Below are 16,992 nucleotides of genomic sequence, written 5' to 3'. Positions count from 1 at the left end.
ATATCTATGTAGACACAGCCTGGTCCTCACTAATAGTGAAGTGTTGATTGTCACAACCAGAAAAATCATCTCCATGGAGAGCTCGATTTATGAAATGCCTTTTGATATTAAACACTGTTCTGTATTCACTCTTATCCACTAATTTCCACTTCTTTTTTTTATCATATGTGCGCTCCCTGGTAAAGAAATTAGGTAAGCGTTCATTTGGTGTTTTATATTTACCTGGATGATTCCTTTTACAGAAGACATTTTTATAGTGCGAGTGAATGATAACACAATTCCACATCTGTCCAGGATTTGGTTGTGGTCTCAATTTATACTAGCCCTTATGTGAAGGTTTCAGTTTTACTTGGTTGAGTGTCCACACACCAACCTTACTGGAACAAAAATATTTTGAACTTCAATGTCCACACTCCCGCCCCAAATACAACCACCTAGGCCATGGAGTCAGAAACCAAAGTGCGCATACCATTTGGTGCTCCCAATACGTGGGGAAAGTGAGGCCACCCTTTATTGCCTCTGGAACAAAAAAGGAGAGATGGCGCCTTGCACAAAATACAACCCTTAGTATTTGATAAACAACAAAGGCAGGTTAGCAGGGCTTTTGCCGAGTTGCTGCTAGATTGTTTTGTTTATCTTCGTTAACTGCTCCTCCCAGCAGAGTTTGTGCAGCATCCACATACTCAGGTAGAGTTCCACAACTATCTATAGTGTAGGTGACCCTATGCTCTCTCCATGGTCTCTACCACCTCAAGAAGACAGCCACCCCTTCCCACTTGGATAAACAAGTCAACCCTGGATTTCCACTGTGGACTCGCCTTTGCATGAACACATGCCCACAATGACAGAGCGGTCATTCTGTCTCCTGGCTCAAGGCTTGCCAATGTTTTTAAACCCACTTCCGAAGGGCATAAGATGTTGAGGCTATGGGAACAAAGGACATACATGGCCTCTGCTCAGGTCATAGCTTCTTTGGTACTTGTGGACAAGGCACTGTGTTTCACAGTGGCTAGTCAAAGAATAAACAAACTTGCAACTGCCCAAAGAGATGAGAAAATGAGACGTGTTTTTAAGTGTTTTCAGAACAAGAGCACTCCATCGGGTAAGAGAAAACGAGTTCTTGATATTGTCATGTGAAGCTTACACATGGGGTGGGAGATGTTTTTACAGCACTCTTAGGAAGGATGTTTACACGGGACGTTAACTGCTTTTTGAAGATTATAGTTTATACCATCCATGCATTTTCCCTTTCTGTGGAGTGTTATTAAACTTTAACTTATATCTAAGGTCAAGCAGGCACATATGTGCTGAAGACTTAGGAGGACCTGAGCCACTCACACTAATACAATCCTAATGTAAGCAGGAATGTTTATTACGAAGGACCATGAAATTGGCTATTGCTTGCTACGTATGTGAAATTATGTTGACTACATTTCGTCTTAAAGATGTAGTAGTTGGTAGTTTTCTTCTTTTTATTAAAACATGAAACTGTTCTAGACTATCGGGAGGTAGCCTATGGGGATGCTTTTTTTAAAACTTATATTTCTACTTTATATTATTTTAAATGTTACATTTAAAAAATACGAGATCCCCATATAGCCCCCTCTCCCTCTCTAACATAATTTTTGATAAGTTTTTCTTTTATTGCAGACAATAGAAAAGAATGATGATACTATTTGTTTTTGTCTAACACAGTATTTGTACTTCAAAATCCAATATTACCTATATTTGAGGTTTAAATTAACTACAGAAAAATCAGTCCTCACAGTAAATGAATTGCTTATTGATGTTCTAAAATTGTGTTGAGTGTGAAGATAATATCTTTCATCTACTTGTAAAATTATAAAAGTAAGTTTCTCAAGATAAAAATAGTTTTTAGTCTCTAATGAAGTTTAAGATGTGTCAGCTTATCCTCTGCGAGGATTGGGACTCTGATTTCTTTCATCTGCCTCATTCTAGAAAGTTCAATCATTCCTTGTGCATCACTTTTCAAGTATGTGGTTGTGCTTGAGAAACATTGATGAACATAAAAAGGGAAGGAACCCCCTGTGCAGTGAAGTTTCTATTATGGAATAGATTTAAAATTACACATACAAAATAAATGCCAAAGTAATATTCTAATGAGGGTCATGAAGAGGGAATTTGGTGTAACAAGAATACACACTGGCGGGATTTGGCCTGTACATCAGGTCATAGATTTTCTGAAGAAATGCTAATGCAACTGAGATCAGTGTTAATGAATAAAACAGGAAGGTCAATGATAGCCCATCACGTGCAGGGCAAGGGCTATAAAGCACACTACACTCTGGGTTGAGCAAACACATGTTTCTATCAGGTTGACATATATTGTCCAGGGAGTTCTGCTGCAGAAAACACAGACAAGACTAAATTGATTGTAGTCAAAGTCCAGAAAATGCAAAGTTTCTTTGGGTATGCTAAGAGTTTTGAGGACTGCAGGCAAAGGAACATCATGAATAGGTTTATATTTTAAAATGCCATTTGTATCGAGTACCGGGAATGGATTAGATGATGACAGTGATATGGTTGCAGAGGGAAAAGTTAAATGGAATCCCCTTGGGAGATATACTCATAAAAATAAATAGGTCCAAAGGGCAATTCATGTTAACATTTAATATTCAATGTAAGTTTTTCAAAGTCACAATCTGCATTTATTATTTGGTCATTATGCAAATCCTTCAGTCAGCTACATTTTTCCAGTGAAGAATGATTTCCCTCTAACTCTTCTTTATTTTTTTTAGTTAGCTGTTTATTTATATTTTAAACATAACTTTTAGAGAATTTTAGGTTTACATGTGAGAAAAAATGCACAAAAATTTTAGGGAATGTTCATATAGCCCCCTCCGTTACAACACCACACAGTTACCTGTATTATTTAACTCCTAAATTAATGCAGTGTATTTCAGACAGGTGACAATTCCTACTGTCCAGTTTTATAGGATCCTCTTAGAAAACTGAAAAAATGATGACGATGGACTACTCCCATCCCTAAAATGGGGAATATTTGTAGCTGAAACATGTATAATTCCTACCACCTGATTTGCGGTATCTTGGTCCTCTCTCATCCTGGGTCCCTCTCTTAACTTTTAACATTTATTTAATTATTTATGAATTTATTTACTCGTGTTTATTCATCCTTTCCTTCATTTCCTCATTCATTTTAGTTTATCTCAAGGCAGAGAAGACATTACTAGATATGATTTTTAGGTCAGTAGGCTGCAGATTCAGAATAACTGGGTTCAGATTCCAGCTCTATTACTTAGAAGGATCATGATTACGCAAAAAATTTTTAATTTCCTATGACATATTTTTATTTTAAAAAGATTATAATAATGGTATTTATGAATACAGTTATACTCAATATTAAAAATTTCATATATCCAGAAGGTTGACATATATTGAGTTATGAATGGTACTGGTAGTAGAAGTAGTAATAATAGACTTGATGGTTTCAGTTATTTAGCTAAGAAAGTCAAGGTGGATTTAAGGCAATATTCAGCAACTAGGAAAAAAAGAATGGATGAACTCTAACTATCGGGTTTTCCCTCAGGTCTTTCTGTGAATTGATCAATTGGACAAATTAAAATATCATGTAGGAAATATCATTTATCATCAGACTAAATTATTCAACTCCACAATTTCTTTTCAGTTATATTGAACAAGACACAGCCTGGTCCTAATTTATCATAAAATGTTGATTTCCGTAGCACCAAAACACATTACCTGTTCAAGAAGATCTATGAAAGGAATTTATGATATTAGTTCCACTTCTATTTCCACTATTACCTGCTAAGTTTCATTCAGTTTTTCAATCAGCTGAACTCTCAAAGGAATGTGTGAAGTTTTAATTTAGTGTTTTATATTGACCTGGTAAATCCCTTTAAGGATGACGATTTCACAGAGAAAACAAAGACCATTCTGGTCTGAGCAGGAAATTGTTAAGAAATAATTTGCACTACTCTGATGAATAGGTTTTACTTGATCCATTCTCCACAAACCAAAGTTTCTGGAATAAAATTATTTTGATGTTCAAAGTCCCAACTACACCCCAAAATTAAACTTAACCAGGCCGTGGAAAACAAAAACAAAAACAAAATACACATGCCATTTAGTTTCCCCAGTACATGGGGAATGGGAGCCACCTATTATTGGCTCTGAGATGACACTGAGGAATGCCCCTCCTTGCACACACTATAATTCCTAATATGCGATACACCATGAATGGAGTGAACAAGGCTTGCAGATTGCTTCCAGACTATTTTCCCTGATTCGGTTAATGGCGACTCCCATTTTGGATTTTTGAGGGCATCCCCATACTCACGTGGAAGTGCACCACTGTCAATCACGTAGGTGACCCCATACTCTCTAAGTGGTCCCAATTGTCCAAGAGGGCACTCACCCCTTCCTGCATGGACATTGCAAGTCAGCCATGGATTTCCGCAATGGATTCTCCTTTGCCTGAGCATATGTCCACAATTGCCAGGATTCATTCTGTCTTCTAGCTCGTGGATCACCAGGGCTACACAAAGAGATGAGAAAATGAGAGGTGACAGATAAGTGGTTTCAGAACAAGGGCATTCCATGGGAAGGAGAACAGAGTTCCTTTGAGGGTGACATGAAGATTACAATTCAGATGTGGAAATGTTTTTAATGCACTCCAAGGAAGGTTGTTTTCAAAGGACATTAACAGCTTTAGGATGATTATCGTTTGTGATATCTATATTTTCTCCCATTCTGAGGAGGGTTAATAAAATTTTACATATGTGTAGGTCATGTGGGAATCTAAGTGAGGAGAAATTAGGGGGATCTGGGGAACCTACACTATTACATTGATATTGTAAGCAGGAATTTTTCTTAGAATTGGTCTTGAAATTGTCCATTGCATCCTATGAACCTTAAAGCATATTCACAACTTTTAATTTGAAAGAGGTATTTGGAGCTGATGATCTTGTTTTCACAAAATATCTAATCTCTGGTCTGGCTCATCAGCAGATAGCAAATAGGGTCACTTTCTAGTATAATGAAATTTTGATTTTATATTTCTATTCATGCAGAAGGAACAGAAGAAAAGAATGGTGAGTGATATTTCTTTCTATCTTAGGCTGTATTGGAGCTTTCAAAATCCATTAACATCCCTTAAATGAATTTTAAAATTATCATAGCAAAACCAGAACTTACAGAAAACGAAATGCTTATTGATCTTGTAAAACAGTGCTGAACAGAAAATGCAGAGTGTTTGTAGCTACTGACAGAATGATTGCTTCCATCTTCTCTGTAGTCCCCGGATTCCCTCCCCTCCTGGTGCTCTGTGATTCCTTTCTCAAATTATTTATTTAGTTGTGACTATGCTTATTTCTTTATTTGTTCATCCATCCATCCATTCATTCACTCATTCAATCATTCATCCTCAAGACAGAGAAAAGTAAGTGATTATCAGATTCACTTTTGAAGGAAGTGGGCTCTAGACTCAGATGGCATTGGTAGAATTCTAGCTTATTTATTAGAAGTTTCACTATTTTCTGAAAGATTTTTCACCACATAAGTTATGATATTTCTGAATTTGGAGACTATAATGATAGAATTTATGTTATTAGAAAGTTCATACATCTAAATCTCCACATCTCTTGAGTTATTATTAGAAGCAGTATTAGTTGAAGTACAGGTAGGTTTCCTGATTTTAGTTATTGAACCTGGAAAACACAAGATGGATTTAAGAAAATATACAATTCTAGTTACCGGCAAACTGGAACAAGTCTAACTATCTAGTTTTCACCCAGTTCTTTTTTCTTTAATTCTTTTTTTTTTTTTTTTGGTTATCTTTTTAAAAAGATACATAGATCACACAAGAAATTGCATTAAAAATATAACTGGTATCCATACACCCCACTCCCTCACGGCAACCAATTTCCCCACAACATCTTTTATTAGTGTTGTACATTTTTTTCATTTGATGAATATATTTGGGAGCGCAGCCACACAGCATGGATTATAGTTTACACTGTAGCTTACACTCTCTCTCAGTTCATTCAGCGGGTTATGGCAGGATACAAATGTCTAGCATCTGACCGTGACATATAATTCAGAACAACTGCAAGTCCTTAAAGTGCCCCCATATCATGACTCTTCTTCCGTCTTTCTGCGCTCACTAAACCTCTGGCCACTGTATCCACATCTTCCGTGATTTTTAAAATTGAACAATATTAAGTTTAATGTAGGAAGTGTAATTCCTCATCAGATTGAATTATTCTACTGCATTTGTTTTTGGAGTCATATTGTCATTGACATTGCCTCCTCCTAACTAATCATAAAATGGTGTCATGACACCAACAATCATTAACTTGTTCTGGAGAGCTAGGAAAGGAATTGTTGATATAATATACCTTTTGACTTTCATTTATCTCCTAATGTCTATTAATTTTTATCAGCTGAATTATCAAAGACAAGTATGAGGTTTTAATTTAATATTTCACATTCACCTCCTATTTCCCTTTGAGGAAGTCAATGCCATAGAGAAAAATGATAGCACCATTCAGGCTGGGTACAGGACAGGGTACACCGCTAAGTTTACAACGGTGATGAATCACGGGTACCTGATACAGTTTTGACACAAAAAAGTAATTTCAAGAAAATATTTTCAGTTTCAAACACCACACTCCCCGTCCCCTAGATTAAGCTGAATAGGGCATGGAGACAGAAACCAAAGTACACATTCGATCTTGTCTTCCCAGTACATGGGAAAGGTAAGTGCCCATTTCTTGGCTCTGAAATAACACTGGAGCAACGGTCCCATTGCAAGCACGCCCTGTCCTAAGATGTGATACCTCGGAAACGGAGCCAGCAGTGGGTTTGCAGACTTGCTTTCAGATTGTTTCCCTATTGGATGTAACCGGTACTCACATCAGGGTTTGGGGAATATCTCCACATTCAGGCGGAGTCTGGCAAAAACGAATTCATGAGGTGACTTCCTGTTTCCTCAGGGACTCCCACAGGCCAAAGAGGGCAACCGCCCCTCCCCACATGGACATTCCAAGACAACAGTGCATTTCCCCCCTGCACTCTCCTTTGCCTTAACACCTGGCCACAAGGCCCAGGGGACATTCTGTCTCTCGGCTCATGGCTCACCTGTTCCTTCTTACACCCCAATCCAAGAAGGGCATGAGACAGTGCCCCCAAGAGAACAGAGAAAACCAGAGCTTTCAGTAAGAATGAGGCAGTAAGTGCTCCACAAAGATATCCGAAAATGAGAGGTGAAGAGGAAGGGGGTTCAAACAAGGACATTCCATAAGGAGAGGAATATGTTTCCCTTAGGGGCATAGTAAACGCTTGCAAAACTTGTGTGGAGAAGTTCTTACTGTGCTCTTGGAGGGATGTTTACAAAGGAAACTAACAGATTTGGGAAGATTATGCTTTAGGATATCATCTATGCATTCCTACCCTTCTGGGGAGCATTATTAAATTTTAACGTCTCTGTGGGTTGATGCTGGCACAAAACTGCTGATGAAACCGTGGGATCTTGGGGACTCTCACTATGACACTGATAATGTAAGTAAGAACCTCCCTTACAAGACAAGGTGAAAGAGACCATTGCTTAAGATTTCGGTGAAATGGTATGGAAAACTAGAATTTTTCAGGGGTCTTTATAGCCCATTTTCTTATTTTAATAAAAAGAGGTAACATCGGGTCTTCATTACTTGCAAGTAGAGTATGGGAATACTTTCTAATGCAATTCTGTTTTTATCTTCATTCAGAGAAAACAGAAAAGAAAGACAATGGTGAGTGATATTTATTTTTTGTCTGAGATAGTACTTGAACCTTCAAAACCCAAGAATCTTCACAAATTGAGCTTTAAAGATGGTAAAAGTTAATCAAAACTCAGGGATCATAAAGTGCTTTCCGATATTGTGGCAGCTGAAATAACGTTGGCCTATTTGTAAACTTGTAGAAGTAAATTTCTCAACACTGAGTTACTGTGCGGGTTAAGTAGAGGTTCAGATGAGTCAGCCTGCACTATGCCATTACCAGGGCTCTGAGTTCTTTCATCTGCCTCATTTTTTTCAAGTTCTGTGATTCCTTGTCATGTGGAAATAAACTCACTGATCTGTTTTGGGAGTTTGAGAAACATTTTTGGAAAGAGAAAACAAAGGAGAAATATCCCGAATGCACTGAGATTTCGATTGCGGTAGAGAGGCACAATTGCACTTACAAAATCAAATCCAACTTCATATTCTAGCGATTTCCATGAAGAAGGCACTTGGTGCAGTAAAAATACACAACTGAGGGATTTGGCCTATACACCAGGTAATGGATTTCCTGAAGATGTGCTAATGGAGTTGAGATCAGCAGTGATGAATGGAATGGGTAGGTCAATGAGAGCCCAGCAGGCGCAGGGCAGGGAGCAGAGAGCACACTACACTCTAGGTTGAATTAACCCACGATTCTATCAGGACTGACATGTATTGACCAGGCTCTTCTAGAGCCGAAATCCCAGTCAAGACCACAAGGTAGGTAGGCAAAACCCAGGAAATAGAATGTTCCATTGGGCATGCTCAGAGTATCGAAGACTGCCGCCAAGGAACATTAAGAATAGACCTATATTTCCGAACGTCGTTTTTAATGAATGCAAAGAAATAGTAAGATGATTACAGGGAACTGGTTACGGAGAGAAAAGTGGAATGGAATCCACTTGGGATCCGCTCATTCATATAAGTAGATAGATCCATATGTCAAGCCTTCATAACTTAATAGTCAACATTTGATATTTCCAGTTCTCAGATTGTTCTTATTCTTTAGTCATTGAGCAAATCCCTCGTTCAGTTTTCTATTTAATGAAAATTTTCCTGGTGTGGAAAGGACTCCCATGCAACACTTCTTCATTCATCTATTTGTTTATTTAATTTTTAAACGTTCCTTTTGGGACATTTTAGATTCATATTAAAGAAAATTCACGCAAAATGTATTCGCAATTCCCATACAACCACCTCCCTTACCCCTGCACACTGTTGCACGTATTAGCGAACTCCTAAATCATTGTGGCATATTTGCAGCCTGTGACAACCAGTACTGCCCATTTCCCGGACCTTGCACTAGGCAACCATCAAAAAGATGATGATGGACAGCGTCCAACCCCCAAAACAGAGAGTGTTTAGAGATGCTGACAGAATTTCTTTCACTTGCTCTGTGGTATCTGGGTCCCATCTCATCCTGGTGCTCTCTGTTTCCTGTTAAGATTTATTTTGTGGTAATTATTTATTCATTCATTCAGCCCTTCATTTATCCATTCATTCATTAATTCATTTGTTTACCTTTTCTAGCTTTCTTTGGTCATTCTCTCATTTACTTTGTATGTTTTCCTTGCAGAGAAAAGTAAATGTTTTTTTAGCTTAAATGTTTAGGGGAGTAGGGTCTAGAGCCAGATTGTCTGGCTTTATATTCCAGCTATTTTACTCAAAACCTCCATGATTTTGCAAAAGATTTTTAACCTCTTAGGCATGCATTATTTTCTCAAAATACTGTAATTGGGATGTTTATTGTTAGTGTTAAGATTACTACTAACAAGTTCATATATCTAAAAAACTTGCCATATATTGGATAATTAGTAGTAGTGGTAGCATTTTTAAGAATAGCTTTCCTCATTTTAGCAAATAAGCCTGACCAAGACCAGATGGCGTTAGGGTAATATTCAGGACTCTATGGAAACAAAATGGGGCAACTCAACTAGTTAGGTTTTCCACAGTTATTCCTGTGAATTTATACATTGGACACTTTCAGGTATCTGTAGAAAATGTAAGTTCCCATCACAGTGAATTATTGCACTGAACATGATTTTTGTCGTTATATTGACCTGACAGAGCCTGTACCCTAACTAATCATGAAATGTTGATATCCATCACACCAGAAATCAGGAACATGTTCGAGTAGCATTATGAAAAGAATTTTTGATATATTTACAATTCCATTTTCAGTATGATTTATTTTTTAATCAGCAGAAGTCTCAAAAATGGGTTACGTTTTAATTTAACAATATATGTTTACTTCATTATTCACTTTAAGGAAGACAACCCAACCAGCAAAATTAATAACACTTGGCAGCTTCTGCCCAGGCCATGGTAAAGGAGTAAATCTACACTGCCCTGAAGAGTCAGTTTGCCTTGGTCAGCCGTAACACACCAAAGTTACTGGGGAGAAAATCTTGCCAAATCTAAACAAAATTGACAAGGAAATGGAGACAGATACCAAAACGCACATAGTGTTGGGTTTTTCCAGTACATGGGAAAGGGAATCCTGCCTTTATTGACTCTCAAATGAAAACAGAAAAGAGCTCTGTATGAACAGTACCCTTCCTAAGATGTGTTACACCAAAACAGAGTCAGCAGTGGTTTGCAGACTTGCTTTGAGAATGTTTTCCCTGTAGTATTTCAGTGGTTCTCACAGTAGGGATTTTAGGCTATTCCCATATTCACGTGTTGTGCGTCAAAAATCAATTGAAATGTTGAATTAAGCTTCTCTCCGTGGTCCCCACCTAGCCAAGAGGGCAGCAGCCCCTCCCCACATTGACACTGCAAGTCAACCGTGGTTTTCCCGTATCGATTCTCCTTTGCCTGAGCACATGCCCGTGCAACCCATGCACATGCTGTCTCCTGGCTCAGGGCTCAAGAGGTGTCATAACCCAATTCTTGAAGGGCATTAGATGATGAGGATATGAGACTGATGAACACCCCTGTCCTTAGTCAGGCAGAAGACTTAATTGGCTTTGTGTACACAGAATAATTTTGACTGTGACAGGACAAAGAATAAGTAAGTTCATGCTCCACAAAGAGATCAGAAATTGAGAGGTGAGTTATAAGTGGTTTTAGTACTAAGGCATATAGGAAGAAGAACATGCCACGCTTTGAGTGTCACATGCAGCTTACAAATCTAATGTAGACTTGTTTATACTGTTCCCCTGGGAAGAAGGTGGACAAAGGACATTAACATCTTTGATAGGTTATGATATCAACTATGCCTTCTTTCTTTCTGTGGAGGCTTAGTAAATTTTACATATGTCTCGGTCACGCGGGATCCTAAGTGATGAGAAATTAGGTTGACCTGGGGAACCTACACTATGGCTTTGATATTGTAAGCAGGAATCTTTCCTACAATTGCTCATGAAATGGGCCGTTGCTTCCTGCGAACCTGTAATCATCCTGGCAACTTTTAATTTGAAAGAGGTATTTAGAGCTGATTGGCTTCTTTTCACAAATATCTAATTTCTGGTCGGGGTTATCAGCAGGTAGCATATGGGGTCACTTTCTAGTTTAATAACGTTTTGTTTTTATGTTTCTCTTCATGCAGAGGGAATACAAGAAAAGAAAGGTGAGTGACATATCTTTCTATCTTAACCTGTACCTGATCGTTCAAAGTCCATTAATATCCCTTAAAGGAATTTTGAAGTTATCATAGTAAAATCAGAACTCCCAGGTAAAGAAATGCTTACTGCTCTTGTAAAAGCCTGCTGAACAGAGCAGGCAGAGTGTTTGTTGGTAGCTACCGACAGGTAATCGCTTCCATCTTCTCCGTAGTACCTGTGTTCCCGCTCCTCCTGATGCTCTGTGCTTCATTTCTCAAATTACCTATTTGTGACGACGTTGATTTCTTCATTTGTTCATCCATTCGTTCATTCAGTCACTCATTCAATCATTCATTCCTTCATTCATTTTTCTTTTATCTCAAGGCACAGAAAGAGAAGTGGTCACTTGATTAACATTTTAAAGAAGTGGGTTGTAGACACAGATGGTCTTGGTTCAAGTCTAGCTTATTTCTTAGAACCTTTGTGATTTTGTGAAAGCTTTTTGACCTCATTAGGCATGATACTTCTGAATTTGTAAGAAGCCTGTAATGATGGTATTTGTGTTATTAGAAAGTTCTGGCATCTAAAGCTCTCAATATCATGAGTTATTAATGGAAGCAGTAGGAGTTTTAGTGAAAATAGCTTTCATGGATTTAGTTATCGAACCTGCCAAACCCGAGACTGATTTAAGGAAATATGCAACAGTGCTTGCCTACAAATTGGAAAAACTCAACCTATCTATTTTTCACCCAGGTCTTCTTCTGTAATGGCTTTTGTTTCTGTTATCCTATTTTAAACATGCCTAGACCCCACAAACCTCAATTACAAAATAAAAGAGGTATCCATATGTCCCAGGCCTCCATGTGCCCAATTCCCCACAACATCTTCTCTTAGTGTGGTACATTCATTGCATTTAATGAAAAAGTTTTGGAGCACTGCTATGCTGCATGAATTGTCATTTACATTGTAGTTTGCACTATCCCTCAGTCCATTCAGTGGCTTAGAGCAGGATATATAATGCCCAGCATCTGACCCTTCCATATCGCTCAGGATATCTCTGAGTCCTTAAAGTCCCCCCATATCACAACTCTTCTTCCCTCGTCCCGCACTCAGTAACTCTGTGGCCACTGTATCCATGTCTTCCGCGAATTTTTTAATGGGACACATTAAAGTGTCAGTAGGAAGTATAATTCATCATCACATTGAATTATTCTACTACATAGATTTTTGGAGTCATATTGTCCTTGACATTGCCTCCTCCTAACTAATCATAAAATGGTGTCATGACACCAACAATCATTAACTTGTTCTGGAGAGATAGGAAAGGAATTGTTGATATTATTTACCTTTTGACTTTCATTTATTTGCTAATGTCAATTAATTATTTATCAGCTGAACTATCAAAGAAAAGTATGAGGTTTTAATTTAATATTTCACATTCACCTCCTATTTCCCTTTGAGGAAGACAATGCCATGGAGAAAAATGATAGAACCATTCAGGCTGCGTACAGGACAGGGTTCACCGCTAAGTTTATAACGGTGATGAATCACGGGTACCTGATACAGTTACGACACAACAAAGTGATTTCAAGAAAAATATTTTCAATTTCAAAGACCACAGTCCCCGCCACCTAGATTAAGCTGAGTAGGGCATGGAGACAGAAACCAAAGTGCACATCCAATCTTGTCTTCCCAGTACATGGGAAAGGTAAGTGCCCATTTCTTGGCTCTGAAATAACACTGGAGCAATGGCCCCATTGCACCCACTCCCTGTCCTAAGATGTGATACCACGGAAACGGAGTCAGCAATGGCTTTGCAGACTTGCTCTCAGATTGTTTCCCTGTCAGATGTAACCGGTACTCACATCAGGGTTTGGGGAATATCTCCACATTCACGTGGAGTCTGGCAAAAACCAATTCAGGAGGTGACTTCCTGTTTCCTCAGGGGCTCCCACCAGCACAAGAGGGCAACCGCCCCTCTGCACATGGACATTCCAAGACAACAGTCCATTTTCCCCCTGCACTCTCCTTTGCCTTAACATGGGCCCACAAGGCCCAGGGGACATTCTCTCTCTCGGCCAATGGCTCACCTGTTCCTTCTTACAACCCAATCCAAGAAGGGCACGAGACAGTGCCGCCATGAAAACAGAGAAAACCAGAGCTTTCAGTCAGGCATAAGCTTTATTTGGACTTGTAGACAGGGAAGCAAGAATCTTTGACCATGGCAGGCCAAAGAATGAGGCAGTAAGTGCTCCACAAAGATATCCGAAAATGAGAGGTGAGGTGCAAGGGGGTTCAAACAAGGACATTCCATAAGGACAGGAATATGTTTCCCTTAGGGGCATAGTAAACGCTTGCAAAACTTGTGTGGAGAAGTTCTTTCTGTGCTCTTGGAGGGCTGTTTACAAAGGAAACTAACAGATTTGGGAAGATTATGCTTTAGGATATCATCTATGCATTCTTACCCTTCTGGGGAGCATTATTAAATTTTAACTTCTCTGTGGGTTGATGCTGGCACATAAGTGCTGAGGAACCGTGGGACCTTGGGGACTCTCACTATGACATTGATAATGTAAGTAAGAAACTTCCTTACAAGTCAAGGTGAAAGAGACCATTGCTTAAGATTTCGGTGAAATGGTATGTAAAACTAGAATTTTTCAGGGGTCTTTATAGCCCATTTTCTTATTTTAATAAAAAGAGGTAACATCGGGTCTTGATTATTTGCAAGTAGTGTATGGGAATACTTTCTAACGCAATTCTGTTTTTATCTTCATTCAGAGAAAACAGAAAAGAAAGACAATGGTGAGTGATATTTATTTTTTGTCTAAGATAGTACTTGAACATTCAAAACACAGGAATCTTCGCAAATTGAACTTTAAAGATGGTAAAGGGAAATCAAAACTCAGGGATCATGCAGTGCTTTCCGATGTTGTAAAATAGGGTTTTGTGGCAGCTGAAATAACGTTGGCCTATTTGTAACCTTGTAGATGTAAATTTCTCAACATTGAGTTACTGTTCGGGTTAAGTAGAGGTTAAGATGAGGCAGCCTGCGCTATGCCATTACCGGGACTCTGAGTTCTTTCATCTGCCTCATTGTTTTCAAGTTCCGTGATTCCTTGTAATGTGGAAATAAACTCGCTGATTTGTGTTTGGAGTTTGAGAAACATTTTTGGAAAGAGAAAACAAAGGAGAAGTATCCCGAATGCACTGAGATTTCGATTGCGGTATAGAGGCACAATTGCATTTACAAAATCAAATCCAACTTCATATTCTAGCGATTTCCATGAAGAAGGCACTTGGTGCGATAAGAATACACAACTGTGGGATTTGGCCTATACACCAGGTCGTAGATTTCCTGAAGATGTGGTAATGGAGTTGAGAGCAGCGGTGATGAATGGAATGGGTAGGTCAATGAGAGCCCAGCAGGTGCAGGGCAGGGAGCAGAGAGAACACTACACTCTAGGTTGAATTAACCCATGATTCTATCAGGACTGACATGTATTGGCCAGGCTCTTCTGGAGCCGAAATCCCAGTCAAGACCAAAAGGTAGGTAGGCAAAACCCAGAAAATAGAATGTTCCATTGGGCATGCTCCGAGTATTGAAGACTGCCACCAAGGAGCATCAAGAATAGACCTACCACACCATGGAGCCTAGAGTGTCTACAACTGAAAGCAGGAGGAGTGCAACCAGTATCCATGTGGAATCTAAGCCCCCACTTGACATAGATGTGCAATGGACACAACCAATCCAATGTCCACAGAGAAAATGTGGAGTGGGTGTGGGAAGGGTAGCCATGGTGGCTGCTGGGTTTGGGGAATGGGAGGAAGAGATGAGATGTGGAGGCGTTTTCGGGACGTCCTGGGTGGTGCTTCACGGACAATTACGGGACATTGTAGATCCCCCCAGGGCCCACTGGATGGAACGTGTGAGAGTGTGGGCTATGATGTGGACCATTGACTAGGGGTGCAGTGATGCTCAGAGATGTACTTACCAGGTGCAATGGATGTGTCACGATGATGGGAGAGAGTGTTGCTGTGGGGGGAGTGGGGGGTGGGGGCGGTGGGGTGGAATGGGACTTCATATTTTTTCAATGTAATTTTTAAAAATAAATAAATAATTTTTTTAAAAAAACCATTAAAAAAAAAAAAAAGAAGTCAGAAGTCAATGGAACCCAGAGGAGGCAAGAGAGGCCACTATGTGCCATATGACCAAAAAGGCAAGGATCAAGGATTGCCAGCACTCAATCCCAGAGCATCACATGGCTTTGATGATGTTTTTCTTTGATTTTGGACTTCTCCTAGCCTCAAAACTGTGAACCAATAAATTCCTATTTTTTAAGCCAACCCATTGCATGATGTTTTATCAGCTGAGAAAGAATAACAGAATGTCCTCACTGCCAATCTAGATTTTGAAAGACAACATCATATTAGCTCTAATTTATGAAAGTAATTATGGAAATTACTGAATGATTAAAAAAAAAATCTCGTAACTGAAAAAAAAAAAATAGACCTATATTTCCGAACGTCGTTTTTACTGAAGTGTAAAGAAATAGTAAGATGATTACAGGGAAGTGGTTATGGAGAGAAAAGTGGAATGGAATCCACTTGGGAGATCCGCTCATTCATATAAGTAGATACATCCATAAGTCAAGCCTTCATAACTATATTCAGCATTAGATTTTACTGGATTCAGATTGTTCTTATTCTTTAGACATTAAGCAAAACCCTCACTCAGTTTTCTATTTAAAGACAACTTTCCTGGTGATGAAATGACTCCCATGCAACACTTCTTCATTCATCTATTTGTTTATGTAATTTTTAAATTATCTTTTTGGGATATTTAAATTTGTATTTAAGAAAATTCACACAAAATATATTCACAATTCCCAGAGAACCACCTCCCTTACACCTGCACACTGTTGCACGTATTAGCGAACTCCTAAATCATTGTGGCATATTTGCAGTCTGTGACAACTCGTGCCCACTTCCTGGACCTTGCACTAGGCAACCATCAAAAAGATGATGACGGACAGCGTCCAACCCCCAATACAGAGAGTGTTTAGAGATGCTGACAAGAGAATTCCTTTCACTTGCTCTTGGTATCCGGGTCCAAACTTATCCTGGTGCTCTCTGTTTCCTGTTAAGATTTATTTTGTGGTAATTATTTATTTATTCATTCATTCCGCCCTTCATTTACCCATTCATTCATTAATTCATTTGTTTACCTTTTCTAGCTTTCTTTGTGCATTCCCTCGTTTACTTTGTATGTTTTCCTTGCAGAGAAAAGTAAATGATTATTACCTTAATTGTTTAGGAGAGTAGGGTCCAGAGCCAGATTATCTGGCTTTATATTCCAGCTATTTTACTCAAAACCTCCATGATTTTGAAAAAGATTTTTAACCTCATATGGCACGCATTATTTTCTCAAAGTACTCTAACTGGGATGTTTATTGTTAGTGTTAAGATTAGTACTAACAAGTTCACATATCTAAGAAAACTTGTCATATATTGGATAATTAGTAGAAGTGGTAGCAGTGTTAAGAATAGCTTTCCTCATTTTAGCAAATAAGCCTGGCCAAGACAATATGGTGTTAGGGTAATATTCAGGACTCTATGGAAACAAAATGGGGCAATTCAACTGGTCAGGT

Source organism: Dasypus novemcinctus, chromosome 30, assembly GCF_030445035.2.
Source record: "Dasypus novemcinctus isolate mDasNov1 chromosome 30, mDasNov1.1.hap2, whole genome shotgun sequence".
Lineage (NCBI taxonomy): Eukaryota > Metazoa > Chordata > Mammalia > Cingulata > Dasypodidae > Dasypus > Dasypus novemcinctus.
The sequence above is the reverse complement of the archived record's forward strand: the minus strand, read 5'-3'. Positions refer to the sequence as shown.